Here is a 15,377-nt window from a genome sequence, read left to right as displayed (position 1 = left end):
CATTGCTAAATTCGTTGGTCCAATGTGAAAATTGGGGTTGGCTAAACAAGAAATAAGGCACAACTGACATCAACGACCTTGTCGTCTACTGCATCAATCTCCAACTCCAACTGCCACATTAGACAGGTAACCGAGCGGTGACCTGACGGGTGATCTGTACCCGAATTCTTTTACTTTAGCATGTTCTATTGATAAAGGCTGCCACCATGCACTCCGTATGTTGAGTTCTGGTCATTTTGCAGTAGTTCATGTGGTGATTGGATGACCATGAACATAGCAAGTGGACTACCTATGGTCACTGCCTGTGGTGACAGGTAGCTATCATGGTTTAAGAAGAGTAGATTAGCACCTGTTTTACTCCTTAATCTCAGCCTTTTGACTCCCTTGGGGGTCCCTGAAAAGCAATAAGGATCCTAAGCCTCTAGTTTTCTTTCTGACTGATGGTAATGAGAGGCCTAACTTTACTTTGAGTAATATAATCCTTCATCATCGTCATGTGGAGCCCCTTTGCATGGAGTGGTGTCCAAGGAGCAAATCTCTAGGCTTTTGCCGAGATCAACGGGCGGAATTATTATCTCCGTACATGAAACGCTTGATACCTGGGCATGGCCACATGCTCACAAAGCACGATGGTACCATGAGTCCCAGGATTGGTGTACCATAAACGTATTGTTATACTCCGAGAACTGGCCCTATTAGATGGAGGGCGAGATGGACGACTGAGATCCCCATCTAGTGACTTAGTTCTTGGTATGGGGATTGATGAAGTTTCGGATAGACGAATCCAATGCACCCTCTGCTCGTGAGATTTCTCAGCAAGCCTGCTGCCCCACATGTCCCTACATGGCGAGTTAAAAGGATTTCGGATACGGAGACCATGCTTTTCTTGCAGGATGAAATTTTACCATTTACTATGATTTTTTTATAATATTTATTATAAAAATATTTAAATATTATTCTATTATTTTTTATATTTTATTTTTTTTTAAAAATAATATTTTATTATTTTTATTCTTTGATTTTTTTTTCTTGATAACTTCTTCTCATCTCTGCACATTGGTCTCCCTTCCTTTTCCTCCTCTCACCCACCTCTCCGTCACTTGCCTTCCTGCTATCATACACCATCCCCCCTCCATCTTCTTCACGCCCCTTCCTCTTTCTCTACCTACCTCTCTGTTATTCAGACCCGCCGCCACATGCTATCCTCTTTTTTCTTCTCCTCCACCCACCACTCTACCAACTATCGCTCAGGCTCACTGCTCATCTCCCCGCCACCACACATCGTCCCCTTCCTTCTCCTCCATCCATCTCTCTACCACTTACCTTCCCACCGCCACACGTCATCCCTTCCTCCTCCTCCTCCACCCCTTCCCTCCTCTTTCTCCTCTACAATGATCAATACACCCCAACACCCTCTCCCCAAAACCCCCTCCCTCCTTCCTTTCCTCTTCCTCCAGCTTTGGTGTTGATCCTGCCCCCCCCCCTCCCCCCGCCCCCCCGCCCCCCCGCAAGTCCTCCTTGGGCCTTCCCCAACTCTGCCACCACCCCCACCAAAAAATTGTGATTTGAGAGAGAAAATTTTTGATAAAAAAAAATCTTGATATCCAATTTAATTACAAAGCTTATCATCTATTTTAATATTCAAATAATCATAATCTTTGAAATATACGACACCAACTATGCACATTGGTGCTCTAGCTGATTGCTAATAGAGAAATCTAAATCATTCATCTTTAATCCGACAGTCAGAAATAGATCAATTATAAAAAGATTAAATTATTCTCTGAAGCATCATAGCAAAATTTTAAAATTTTTAGTTGGATCAGATCCATCATTATTGAGCTAGTGGATCAATTCAACCATGAACTAATATGCATAAACATGTCTATATTGCTCCCCTTTCTCTTCTATTTATGTTTTGCCGGTCCTTGTGCCTATTGGTTCATGGTTAGACTGATCCACCGCTAAACTAGTAGATCTTGTTTGACCAATGATTTCTCTTTGTGAGACATATTCTTTTGCTGGAGAAAATTTTTCTATGGAACATAAATTGAGATAATTAATTTGACAAATAACTTAAAAATTAGAGAAATATGATATGTCTCTCTACTGCTATGGTGCAGAAGCCTAAACGTCCACCATGCATGGCAGGAGATGTCTTCCTTACAATTCTTATGCCTCCACCATTCAGTCTTCACTCATTTGTAGCACTCCAGAAAATACAATTTATGAAGTGCAGTTCTCACTCTAGCAGAGAAATAAAAAGAATTTAAAGCCCTGTTTGGATGCACCAACGAGCTATACGGGGATAAATTCTGCAGAAAACTGAAATGTTTAAGAGAGGAGGCAGCGGGAAGGAATTTTGATGGGATGAGGCGGCCTCCGGACCATAAAATCCTAAAACATAAGGATGGTATTTCCTCCATGTCACACCCTGAACGGACATCACAAGATACAAACGTGGTGATCATCACATACTTATTGAGCTTTTCGCCTATGTAAGGCTTTCATCGCGATATCATTGTGGAATAAAATCAAAACAGCTTGTTGGGGGAGTAAGCCATTTTCCGAATCAGAATAGCCGAGTTATGTATTAAAGAGGTGATTCTCCATTATTGGGCAATTGCCTAAGTGAAGAATAAGCATAAAGATTGGAGAATCCCAAGATGACCTCGACTTAAGCATAAATAGGATCTCGGATGTTAATCGATATAGAGCCAGGACACCAACCAACCAGAAGCATCAACTGATTTTAGATTTGACTGAGGTCCCACATTGACTATGCACTGAATAAGTCACCAAAAGCTTCCTTCCAACAAGATAAGATCCCAATCTACAATGATTGATTGCAGAGAATGAATTTCCAGTTGGAATCCTACTAATGCTTCCATAAGTACCGATAATCTCATCAGCAACCTCTCACCTCCTGGACATGAAGATCTAGGTCAGCTCAGATACATTGCGATGATGCATCAAAGAGCTAGCTCGATCAACAATACACAATTGACCAGCCTCGAAAAGCGATGATGACTAATCAACTCTTTAAACAACCGAAGCCAAGTGTTTATTCTAAGATCTTGGGCTTTTTACCTTAATCATGTGCACGTGGGCTTAATTGATGTATGCAATTCTCGTTGATAATGTGCATAACTCTTGCCTACATTTAACATACGTAATGAGTGCCCCACTATTTCTAATAAGTGTAGATTTTTTTGGAACCATTGCCGAGCTCTATGGTAACGGATTACTACTCCCCCTCTATATAAAGGGGGTAAAGGGGACCCTCATCACATAAGTATTTTTTTCGCAAAGCAGAGCCTAGAATTTTATCATTTTCTTTATTCTCTATTTTGCTATTTGCTGAAGCTCCAGTTGACTTAAATATTGAAGGATCTTTTATCGAAAAATCTCCGATGAGTGGACTTTCTTGCAGGTATCCCTAAAGAATGAACGACTTTACTCTGGTAAAGGCTATCTCTACGTCGATAGGTGACCGACCTTCATCTCAGTAGGAGACCAAATCCAACCACAAACTAGAGACTCTCGATAACAGATTGACATTAGAAGAAAGGTCTGCTTTTCTCTAAAAAGGCACAAACACAAAACAAAGAGAGAGAGAGAAATGGCTGAAACAAGAACCGCTTCCAATACTTCATGATGCCAATCCTCCCGGCATAGCCAACACGCAATTCCTCCATCAGAAGTGGGGCCATGTTAGCCTACAATGATGGCAGACCCGTAACAATTCAATAACATGGTCCAACAGGTTCAAAATCGGACCACTGTCATCCAAAGCCTCAAGAAGACAGTGGAATAATTGCAGTAGTGGGAGCCCCCTCCTCCACCAGCTCCCTATAATAGAGCTAATGCTCTTGCTCCAAAGGTCCTAGGTGAGCATATCCTTCACGACGGATCCATTTAGAGCTTGTGTCTGTCAATCTCATTCTCCTTGTTGCTAAAGTCCAAGGTGTGAAGAGTGACATCGATGCTCTCCGAAGTCTTTCGAAAGAGATTCTACTCCCAGTTACTCTCGAAGGTCAGATTTCTCCTAATGTGAAGTCGAGTTGGAGGTGGCTGGTCTGAGAGATCAACCTTTGGCTCAAAGCCATGCAGAAAGGAGGCCAGGTATAGAAGGATGGCTTCAACTTCAACTCATGGCTGCCATTTTCTAGTCACATTATGAAGGAACCAATCCCTAATAGGTTCAAAATGCCACAATTAGAGCCCTATGACAGATCCACCAACCCACAAAACCACCTTAAGAGTTACAAATCTCTAATACTACTCTAGAATGCATCGAACATACTTCTCTGCATCGCTTTTCCAACCGCTCTCAAAAAGACGGCCTGAGCAGGGTACTCCGAACTCCAACTAGGGACCATTTACTCTTTCGATCAGTTGCAAACAATATTCATCATGTACTTCGGCAGCAGTGGAAGATAACAGCTAAACTTTGACAACCTCTTCTCTATTCAGTAGAGGGAGGGTAAGAGTCTACGTGATTATGTGGCCTGATTCAATATAGCCGCACTAGAAGTTCGTGACCTCAACGAGTTGGTTGTGATATCCATCCTAAAGAGGGGCCTAAGAAGCAATCGATTAATCTTTTCCTTGGATGAAAATTTTTCCAGAGATTATACCAAGATGCATGCATGAGCTCGAGGACATGGCGGAGGAAAAACACTGAGAAGAGGGATGGAATCTCTCCAAGAAGAAGAAGAGGATTCAATAGGAGCCCCAAGAAGCCCAATGAGGGTGCAAGTCTTCCTCTCCACAAAAGAACCCAAGGCCAAGGAGACCACCTTGGTGGTTCAACACCTACACTCTCATGTCTACTCCTCAAACCCAAACACTTATGGAGATCGACGATGAAAGGTACCTTCATTGTTTCAAACCAATGAAGACTTCGACAACAAGATGCAGCCAGAGGAAGTATTGTCGATTCCACCAGGACCATGACCATGAAACTGAGGACTACCTGAAGCTAAAGGATAAAATTAAGACTCTAATCCAAAGTAGGTACCGTGGAATGTATGTTTCCAACCAAAAGATCTGGACGGTTAAATAACCTCCCCAGTGCTAGCCCGAGAAGAAAAATAACAACAACTGACCTATGATTGGCATTATTAACATGATCTTAGAAATTGCTTGAGGTAGGGGGCAGGAAGCCGAGTTGGAGATCCATCACCAAAGAGGTAGCAAATTGATGATATAATAACTTTTTCTTATGAGAATGTTCGAGGAGTTCCAACTTCTTATGATGATGCTGTCGTCATCTCTATGATGATAGTAAATTATAAAGTAAAAAGAATTCTTGTTGATAATGGAAGCTCGGCCAATATATTATTATTTGATGTTTTCTGAAAAATGAAGCTACCAGCCCATCGGCTAAGAAATGTCAATATACCCTTGGTTGGATTCTCTAGAGACTTAGTTATAATCAAAGAGGAAATCACTTTATCAGTCATTGTGGGGCAAGAACCTCAGCAACCAACTATGCAACTAATCTTTTTGGTAGTTCGAGTGCCATTTACCTTTAATGCCATCTTGGGCTGACCTGGACTCAACGCATTTTGGGCAATAGTATTTATATACCACCTCTTGATGGGATTTCTGATGAAGCATGGGATTCAAAAAATATGAGGAGACTAGATGCTGGCCCAACAATGCTTCATGGCCTTAGTGAAGGAGAAAAATCTAGTGTAGTCCCTCCCAGTTAGAGCCATCAAAACGAACCGACTGGGCTCATGGAGGGCCGGGCCAAAAAAGTCGTTTTAATAAACAGGCCATCAAATAAGCAGCCCAGCCCTAGCCCTTATAAGTGAAGGCCTAAATGGACCAGCTCTTATAACTCACCAAAAAATTAAAATAATTATAAAAATTATAAAAATTAAAAAATTATGATAAATTAAAAAACTTTCAAACATAGTACTTCATCAAATAAATAAATAAAGCCAATCCCTACATCAAATTTTAAAACATCAAAAGTAAATACGAAATAACTTCAAAAAATTTGTAATAATATCATAAACTCCATTTTTCACAAGAAAAAAATATCGTAAAGGCACAAACTAATTTAACTCCATAAAATCAAACAAACCAACAAGTAATAAATATTGTTTAGATAATATGAGTCCAATTATTGAAATTCAGTCCCTATTCTCAAAATTTTTGTCACAAGATATTTGCCACCAATATTTCATTAATCAATAATCATCCTTATCTTTCTTAATTATAACATTAGAATCTTGACAATCTTGTTTTGGCAAATTTGCATCAATTTTTGTACTTGAATCATCATCTTCATGTACAATCCACAAGTAACAAATAATAAAAATTAATAAATAGTTAAAAAAAACTATTTTGTATTCAACTAAATTTAATTTTTTTTCTTAAATTATAAAAAAAATATTACCATCATGAATAAAGTCATGTAACCAATTGCGGATGCAAATGAGAGCTTGCACATGATCACCAAGGAGGCAGTATCTATATTTATTTAAAACAAGGGCACCAATGCTAAAAACTAATTCACTAGCCACTGTAGTGATTAGTATGCTTAGTATATCACAAGCCATTCTTGATAGATCAGAAAATTGATGTTTATTATCTTTATAATATTGTAGCACATTCAATTTTGAAAAATATTTAGGTTCAAATTTTGGCTCCTTCAAGTAAACATCCAATTGAGACTTTCCTGTTGTAGAATTATTTTGGCTCACATATGTTACATACTTCTACATCATTTCAAGCATATTGGCAACAAAGAATTGTTAATCAAAGGAATAATTAAGAAAAATTATCATGCAATTGAATTAAAATAATATCTTAAAAAGAATATCAAACACATCCAACTTACATTAAATGCATCCAAGCCTTCCAATTGTATTTCCTTTGTCCTCCTCAACGGGCCTATACATAGATGTAGACTAGAAGAATGAATTTGAGAACCACTTGATGCACTTGGATCACTAGAGGATTTGCCTTTTTCATATTCATCAAAAAGCATACATAACTTATTTTTAATGGTTTGCAACTTCTCTTGGTAAGTAGTGGGATCAAGTTGTGAGTAACAAAAGTTTAACAAATCAAACTTTATTTGTGGGTCAAGAATAGCCCCAAGTGCAAGAACAATACTGTAATCACTCTAATACTTATCAAACTTTTCTTTTATCCTAATAGTCATATCTGTAATAATTGGATCTTTATTGTTCACATTATCTTTCAACAAACACTCAATTTTTCAAACTTCTATAAAGTACAAGTTTAAGGTTGGATAAGATGAGTCGAAAATCAAGTTTTGTCATCACATAGAATGGGCACAAGAACTGAAACATTTTTTCTCCTCTTCTCCACTCTTCATTTGATGAAGAAATTTTAAAATCTCTATCATTCAATTGAAGAATAGCAAAAGCGCATCGATACTTAATTGTACTTTCAAGTATAGTGTAAGTAGAATTTCATCTAGCAGACACATTCAGATGCAAACTAACCACAGTATCAATACCACCAACTTATTAAACACATTCTTGAAAATATAATTTTCTTGCCTCCAATGCCTTTACATATTTGATGCTGTCTCTAATTTTGTGCAAAGCCCCATTAGTCACTTTCAAACCCTCTAGAATTATAAGGTTCAAGATATGTGCACAACACCTCACATGAAAGAATTGACCATCACATAACAAACTATTGTGCAAAGCAAGTTGTTCTTTCAAAATGTCTTGTATATTATTATTAGCAGAGGCATTGTCCAAAGTAGGAGAAAAGACTTTTCTATCTATTCTCCAATTTTTCAAACAATCAAATATCTATCTTGCCAATTCAACCCCAGAGCGTGGAGGTTCCATTTTATAAAAAGATAAAATTTTATTATTTAGCCTCCAATTTTCATCAACAAAATGTACAGTCAAATAAATATATCCCTCACTAGTATAAGCAGTCCAACAATCAGAGGTCAAACATATTCTACCAGGACTCTTATGCATAACTTGTTTTAATTTCTCCTTCTAAGCCACATAAAATTTCATCACATCACCCACAGTAGTATTTTTACTATAATGTTTTACATCTGGATTAAGTAAAGAGTGAAGCTCTCTATTCTATTTATATTCAACAAATGAAAATGAAAGATCATGCTTAATGATAGCCATAGATATGACTTCATGTATACGCTTATGATTAAGTTTTCTAGATCTCAACTTCCCAGCATGATCCAATATCATCTCACTGGTGCGTAGTTGTTGATAGCACCAAAAATAACTCTACTCACTACGTAGGCAGGATGAGTCGAGATTGTATCCTCAAGGACTTTGGGCTAAGTTGAGATTACAAAATAAAAGAAAGAAGCGTTGTTTTGATTTAAAAAATAAATTATCTAAAAATTTATATAATTAAAAAATAAAGAGCTCAGGAGTTTTGAATTAATTTGCACTAGCAGAGTTGTATTTATTTTTTAATTAAATAAATATGATTCATCTTAAAAAAAATATCTATCTTTCCTCGGTACGCCCCGTACCCGTAGATCACGGTGCGTCTTCGGAAAGTACTAGGTAAACAACTCTTCTTTCCTCGGCACGCTCCATATCCGTAGATCACGGCGCATCTCCGGAAAGTAAAAGTTATTCCTAATATTAATCTAACAAGAAAGCATAAATAAAAGCATGTGAAAGAGAGTAAATAAAGAACTCATGACGATAAAAAGCATAATTTTTATTGCATATAAAGAAATATAAGAAAGTTTAGAACAATAAACCATCTCTGTGTCGTTACAAAATTTTTTCTCCACTCCCGAGATTGCTAGCCTAGCTGCTCATGAAGTAGTCCCTTTCTATTCCTCTATGCAAGGCTCTAGAAGAATTTCTGGGCTCCCCCTCCAATAGGAGTACAAAAGCCTTTTTATAGGTGTTAGGAGGGAGGAGTTTTATATAATTTTTTGATGTGGGACTAAAGAAAATACTAAAGACTAAAAGATGGATGGATGAGATGGAAAGATCACGAGCAGATAAAGAAAATACAACTTCTTCCTCTTGAAATATTTTCAAGTATTATTTTTTTCCTTTAAATCTCCCAGTCTGTTCGCCACTGTGTCCTCCTTGCCAAACTCCCCGCGAACCCACATCCACATCCGCTGCCGCGATGCCGCACCTGCGCCCATGCTGCCACGCTACCGCTCGCCCGTGCACTCACCCGCGCGCCCATGGACCCACGCGCCCACGCGCTCATCCGCGCGCCCATGCGTTCAATTAGCTGTTACCAAATTACAAAAATTACAAAAAGAAACTTTTGTTTCTTTAAAATGGCATCTATATCTTTTTGGGTTCCTTGCATAGTATCTTCATTTTCTATAATATCGTATGCATCTTTTTTTTATTTTAATTTTATTTTAAGTCCAATTTTCTTCAAACTTGAGTCTTTTTGATCTGTGTATCGGACTCTTTGTATCGACGATCACTTTTCTTGTAAAACATAAAAGGAAGCATCAAATTTTTAATAAATAAAATAAATTAAATATAATTTTCTACTTTAAATGACTTAAATTAAGTATTTATCACATCCCCAACTTGAATTTTGCTCATCCTCGAGTAAAATAGATATATCAGCATTGTGTACCGACTCGATCTTGAATCAAAAATTAGGTTAGGCATCCCAAAAGGTAGATGATACCTGGTCAGACCATTAAAAAGATACTTCATTGGATTATCAATTTGACCCAACTAGTGGCTGAGTATTAACTAAAAAAATTTTAAGAGCTTTTCTTTCACCAACTCTCCACTTTACTCTTTAAATCCTCTAACTTAATGTGAGAGGGGTTTATTATCTTCTTGCAATTTAGTCTCCTTATTATCCACTTTTTTTTTTAAACATTGCCCACCTTTTTACGCAAACCACAACACTTACTTAGGTGAAGGAGCCCGGTTACTTAGTAAGAAATCAATATTTTTTTTTTAATAAAAAATATATTTTAAGGAGAATTTTTTGTATACCTCGACCTTTCCACCTAATCTCTCATGAAGCAGATTCTTTATTAAGATCAGTAAGAAGAGGGTTGTAGAATCACTCCTAAAATTTGGTCTAGTCTAAATCCTACCATTCATTGGGTTTTTTTAATAATTTATTCCTCAGTATCTCTAAAATTCTCTTGATCGTTAATCATTCATTGATTAGGATGCCTAATTGACTCTTAATCAAAATAAAATTCGGATACACAAAACTAATTATTTCTGACCATACTCGAGGATTTGATTAATTTCCTTCCTCTCCAACTTAATCTACATTATCCTCAATGGAGTAGAAAAGCAAAGAAAATAAAAGGAGAGAGTGCACCTGGGATAATTTTGCTTCGGAAGTTGAAGATAGCTTCATTGATTAGTAGGCTCTTGTTCTAAATTTCTGTAGCTGTAGTAAAGTAAAAAAAAAATATATATGAAATCATTGGGTTGCCTCCCAACAAGCGCTAAATTTTATGTTTTCAGCCAGACGTCAAGTTTATTGATAGACTCTTCCATACAGAGTGGTCCTTTATTCTTAAAAAAATAAAGATCAGTTAAAATAAAATAAAAAAAATTTGGATTGCCTCCCAAAAAGTGCTAAGTTTAACGTCTTCAGCCAAACGTCATATGCAATAAAACCAACAAAAGGTGGGCAATGGCTCATACTTGATTGTCCATGGAGGAGTGGTTTTATCGTATGGTGTATCCAAAAGGTGTTAACTTCTTTCATATATCCCTCAAAGTCATACACTCCAAAGTGAGCCAAGCAAGTATCTAAGGGGTCTGGTGCTACAATTGTGGGTGTTGCATCTTCTATAATGTCTTCTAGTGTATCTACTTTGAAGCAACTATCCGTTGATGATCCTTGGGAAGCACCAAACACATTCAGTCTCAGTTTTTTATTCCCAAACGATACGTCCATGACTCCTGTCCTACAATTAATGCATGCATTTGCCGTAGCTAGGAAGGGTCGTCCTAAGATAATGGAAATTTATCTTGGGTTGCCACTTAGTTCCATATCGAGAATCAGAAAATCAAACTGGAAAGTAAAACTCATCCACCTTGACCAAGACATCCTCAAGCATTCCATGTGGTTCCTTAATTGATCTGTCGGCTAACTGCAGTGTGACTGATGTGGGTTTCAGTTCTTCGAATCCAAAAAATTCATACACCAAACTAGGTAAAAGATTCACACTTGCTCCTAAATCCAGAAGAGCTTTTTCAATGTGATAATCTCCTATAACACAGAAAATGATGGGGGCTCCTGAGTTCTTAAGCTTTGGAGGAGTGGCATGCTGGAAGACAGAACTAGCCTGTTCAGTGAGACATACTTTTTTTGGGATTTGTGATCTAGATTTACGTTTTTGGGTGCACAAATCCTTCAAAAATTTGGCATAAGCAAGGACCTGTTTGATTGTGTCTAGAAGGGGAAGATTAATTTGGACTTACTTAAACAATTCCAACATCTCATCGAGTTTTTCTCCCTTCTTATCTGCAGGAATAGGAGCTTTCAGGGCATCCGAAAATGGGGCTTTAGGCAAGTAAGATGGTTTCGGTGTAGTTGGTTCCTTCTCTATTTTCAGGTCCTCCTTGTTCTTGAGTGATTTGGCTTCGGTTAGAGGTTTAGGGTCGGTATCATTGGTTTTACTAGTATGTTCAATGACCTTCCCACTTCTCAGAGTCATGATTGATTTGGCATGTTCAGAAAAAGCTTCTGGGGTATTAGAGCTCTCAATCACAAATTGCCCTCTTGGGTTGCTCTCGGGTTGGCTAGGTAATTTTTCTCCTTCCCTCCTACTGAATGCAGTCATTAGTTGACCTATTTGGGTCTCTAGCTTAGCAATGGATTGTGTGTGGGAGTTAAGGATCTGAGTGTTGACTTCTAATCGTTCTAGTGCTTTCAGAACTTTTTCCTCAAAAGCTAAGTTGTGACCAGTAGTAGACGGTTGAGGAGCATTTTGAAATTGATGGTATGGTCCATGCCTATATGTTGGGTCCTGATATTGAGGTCGAGGTACAGCAGGGTCAATCATTGGATGTGGTCGCCAGAAAAAATTTGGATGGTTTCTCCAGCCGGAGTTATAAGTGTTCGAATAAGAATCGTTTTATGGTCTGCGAGCTTGTTGGACTTGAGCTTGCTGAACCTGCTCGTGCACAAACTCAGAAAATTGAGGTGCGACTGGGCATTCACTAACAAAATGGTTCGGACTTGCACACAATGCACAAACTTCTTGGATTGGGTTAGGTGGAATTAGGGATTGTCCAGTATTTAGAAGACGGTCTAATTTTTGGGACAGTTCATCTACCTTACTGTGGATATCCATGACGTTTCCAATCTGATAAATTTTACTTCTTTTTTGTTGAAGCATGAGTTGTTCTCTAGAAGTGGTAGACATATGATGTAGGAAATTCTCACTGAGTGTTTCAAAGAGCTGCCAGGCTTCATCCTCACTCTTTAGCATGAATGTCCCATCACATGATGCATCAACCATTTATCGGTGTTTCTCCGATAGACCATCATAAAAATACTGACAAAATTGCCATTTAGGGACAGCATGGTGTAGACATTTACAAATGAGGTCCCTTAACCTTTCCCATGTCTCATGAAAAAGTTCACCCTCCAATTGGAAAAAACTGGTGATAGCTTTTCTAATTTGATTTATTTTTTCGATTGGAAAGTATTTTTTTAGAATTCTCTCTGAAGCTGATCCCAAGTTGAAATGGTTATAGAGTCTAAGGAGTTTAACCAATGTTTGGCTTTGTCCTTAAGTGAGAAAGGAAACAGTTTCAACCTAAGGGCATCATCTGAGAAGTTTTGGATTTTTACTGTGGTACAAATTTTAAGAAATTCATCCAAGTGTTTGTATGGGTCCTCGTTACTAAGTCCATAAAATGATGGCAATATTTGAATAATACTAGACTTAATCTCATATTGGGTAGCTTCTACTGGAGATGCTTGAATGTATGGAGAGTAGGTATACGAGGATGGAGCGAAGTATTCTCTCAATGAGCGTGGAGGATTAGCCTCACCAGGTGCAGCCATGTTTCTAACTCGGATAGTCCTAAGAGTCTTTTCTAATTCTTCATCTAATGGTTGCAAGTTGGATTTTAGTGATCGTCGACCTAACATGCAACTTAAAAGGCCTATGTAGGACTATCCTAGTCTATTAAGGATTTTTTTTTTTTTTAAGGGGAGAGGAGAAGAGAGAAAAGAGTTCTAAAGAAGAGATCCTAAGAAGTCCTAAAACTAATAGAAGAATTAGTTGTGGTTAGATTTTAATTACAATCAAGTTAGCACGCAGTGGACTCTCTATCCTAAAGTTATCCTAGTTCTAGATAGCTCCTAACTGTAGTTAGCCTTCAAGTCCTTCAAGTCGGAGCTTGACCAACCAACTGGCCAGATAAGTGTAAGGTTGGTGGGAGTCCCCCCGTTGCTTTCCTTAGACACCAATTAAATTGGTCAGGTCAGCGAACGGAACTAATTAAAAATCACCTTCCTTCGGGCCCAGTCGTCCCGCAAACCACTTGCCTAGACACTACCTAGCTGACCAAGTCTAACCCGGTTCAACTCTCAGGGTCACTTGTCCTAATGAGCTTGAAATCCTTAGGGGTCAACGTCTAATTAATTTTAGATTAAGGTCTAGGTTATGCAAATGCAAGGGAGTGATTTGTGGGCCAAGGAAGGGTGATCAAATCTCCACCCTATCTTAGTTAATGGGTTGCGCCCTTAAAGTTAATTATGGAGATGCAATGCAAAGAAACAAGGTGTCCAATCAAGTTAGAAATTTTTATATTTGAGGTTACGCTATTTTATTTAAGTGTTATGAAATGTCAGTGGCTTTTTTTTTTAATTCAACCGTGCCAAGATCTCCGACAACGGCGTCAAAATTTGGTGCGTAGTCGTTGATAGCATCAAAAATAACTCTACTCACTACGTAGGTAGGATGAGTCGAGATCGTATCCTCAGGGATCTTGGACTAAGTTGAGATTACAAAATAAAAGAAAGAAGCATTGTTTTGATTTAGAAAATAAATTATCTTAAAATTTATGTAATTAGAAAATAAAGAGCTCGGAAGTTTTGAATTAATTTGTACTAGCAGAGTTGTATCTCTTTTTTAATTAAATAGATGTGATTAATCTTAAAAAAAATACCTATCTTTCCTCGGCACGCCCCATACCCGTAGATCACGGTGCGTCTCCGAAAAGTACTAGGTAAACAACTCTTCTTTCCTCGGCACGCTCCGTATCCGTAGATCACGGCGCGTCTCCGAAAAGTAAAAGTTGTTCCTAATATTAATCTTACAAGAAAGCATAAATAAAAGCATGGAAGGAGAGCAAATAAAGAACTCATGACGATAAAAAGCATAATTTTTATTGCATATAAAGAAATACAAGAAAGTTTAGAATAATAAACCATCTCTGTGTCATTACAAAATTTCTTCTCTACTCCCGAGACTGCTAGCCTAGCTGCTCATGAAGTAGTCCATTTCTATTCCTCTATGCAAGGCTCTAGAAGAATTTCTGGGCTCTCCCTCCAATGGGAGTACAAAAGCCTTTTTATAGGTGTTAGGAGGGAGGAGTTTTACATGATTTTTCGATGTGGGACTAAAGAAAATACTAAAGACTAAAACATGGATGGATGAGATGGAAAGATCACGAGCAGATAAAGAAAATACAACTTCTTCCTCTTAAAATATTTCCAAGTATTATTTTTTTCCTTTAAATCTCTTAGTCTGTTCGCCACTGTGTCCTCCTTGCCAAACTCCCCGCGAACCCGCATCCACGTCTGCTGCCGCGATGCCGCGCCTGCACCCGCGCTGCCATGCTGCCACTCGCCCGCGGACTCACCCGCGCGCCCACGCGCCCACGCACCCATGCGCTCATCCGCACGCCCATGTGTTCAATTAGCTGTTACCAAATTACAAAAATTATAAAAAGAAACTTTTGTTTCTTTAAAATAGCATCTATATCCTTTTGGGTTCCTTGCATAGTATCTTCATTTTCTATAATATCGTATGCGTCTTTCTTTTATTTTAATTTTATTTTAAGTCTAATTTTCTTCAAACTTGAGTCTTTTTGTCTGTGTATCGGACTCTTTGTATCGACGATCACTTTTTCTGTAAAACATAAAAAGAAGCATCAAATTTTTAATAAATAAAATAAATTAAATATAATTTTCTGCTTTAAATGACTTAAATTAAGTGTTTATCACTCACCCATATCAAAAAATTTAGGTAGAAGTTTACAACTTGATATGTGACAAGATAGATGAGAAGTCCCATTAGCACCACCCACAGCAAACTCTTTTTCACACCCATTACATGTTGCCTTTTCTTTACCATTTTTCATACATATTTTAGTGAAACATTTCCATACCTATGAGGT

The 15,377-nt window shown here is 37.9% G+C and overlaps 1 non-coding gene across 1 annotated transcript; it reads left to right on the top strand.

The window, feature by feature from the left end:
* The first annotated feature begins 12,542 nt into the window (after positions 1-12,542).
* On the top strand, positions 12,543-12,648 carry LOC140857647 (small nucleolar RNA R71). The gene has a single exon (XR_012141138.1). It is a non-coding gene; the product is annotated as a small nucleolar RNA R71 (small nucleolar RNA).
* The last annotated feature ends 2,729 nt before the right edge of the window (positions 12,649-15,377 follow it).

This window comes from Elaeis guineensis, chromosome 4, assembly GCF_000442705.2.
Source record: "Elaeis guineensis isolate ETL-2024a chromosome 4, EG11, whole genome shotgun sequence".
NCBI lineage: Eukaryota > Viridiplantae > Streptophyta > Magnoliopsida > Arecales > Arecaceae > Elaeis > Elaeis guineensis.
The sequence above is the reverse complement of the archived record's forward strand: the minus strand, read 5'-3'. Positions and strand labels throughout refer to the sequence as shown.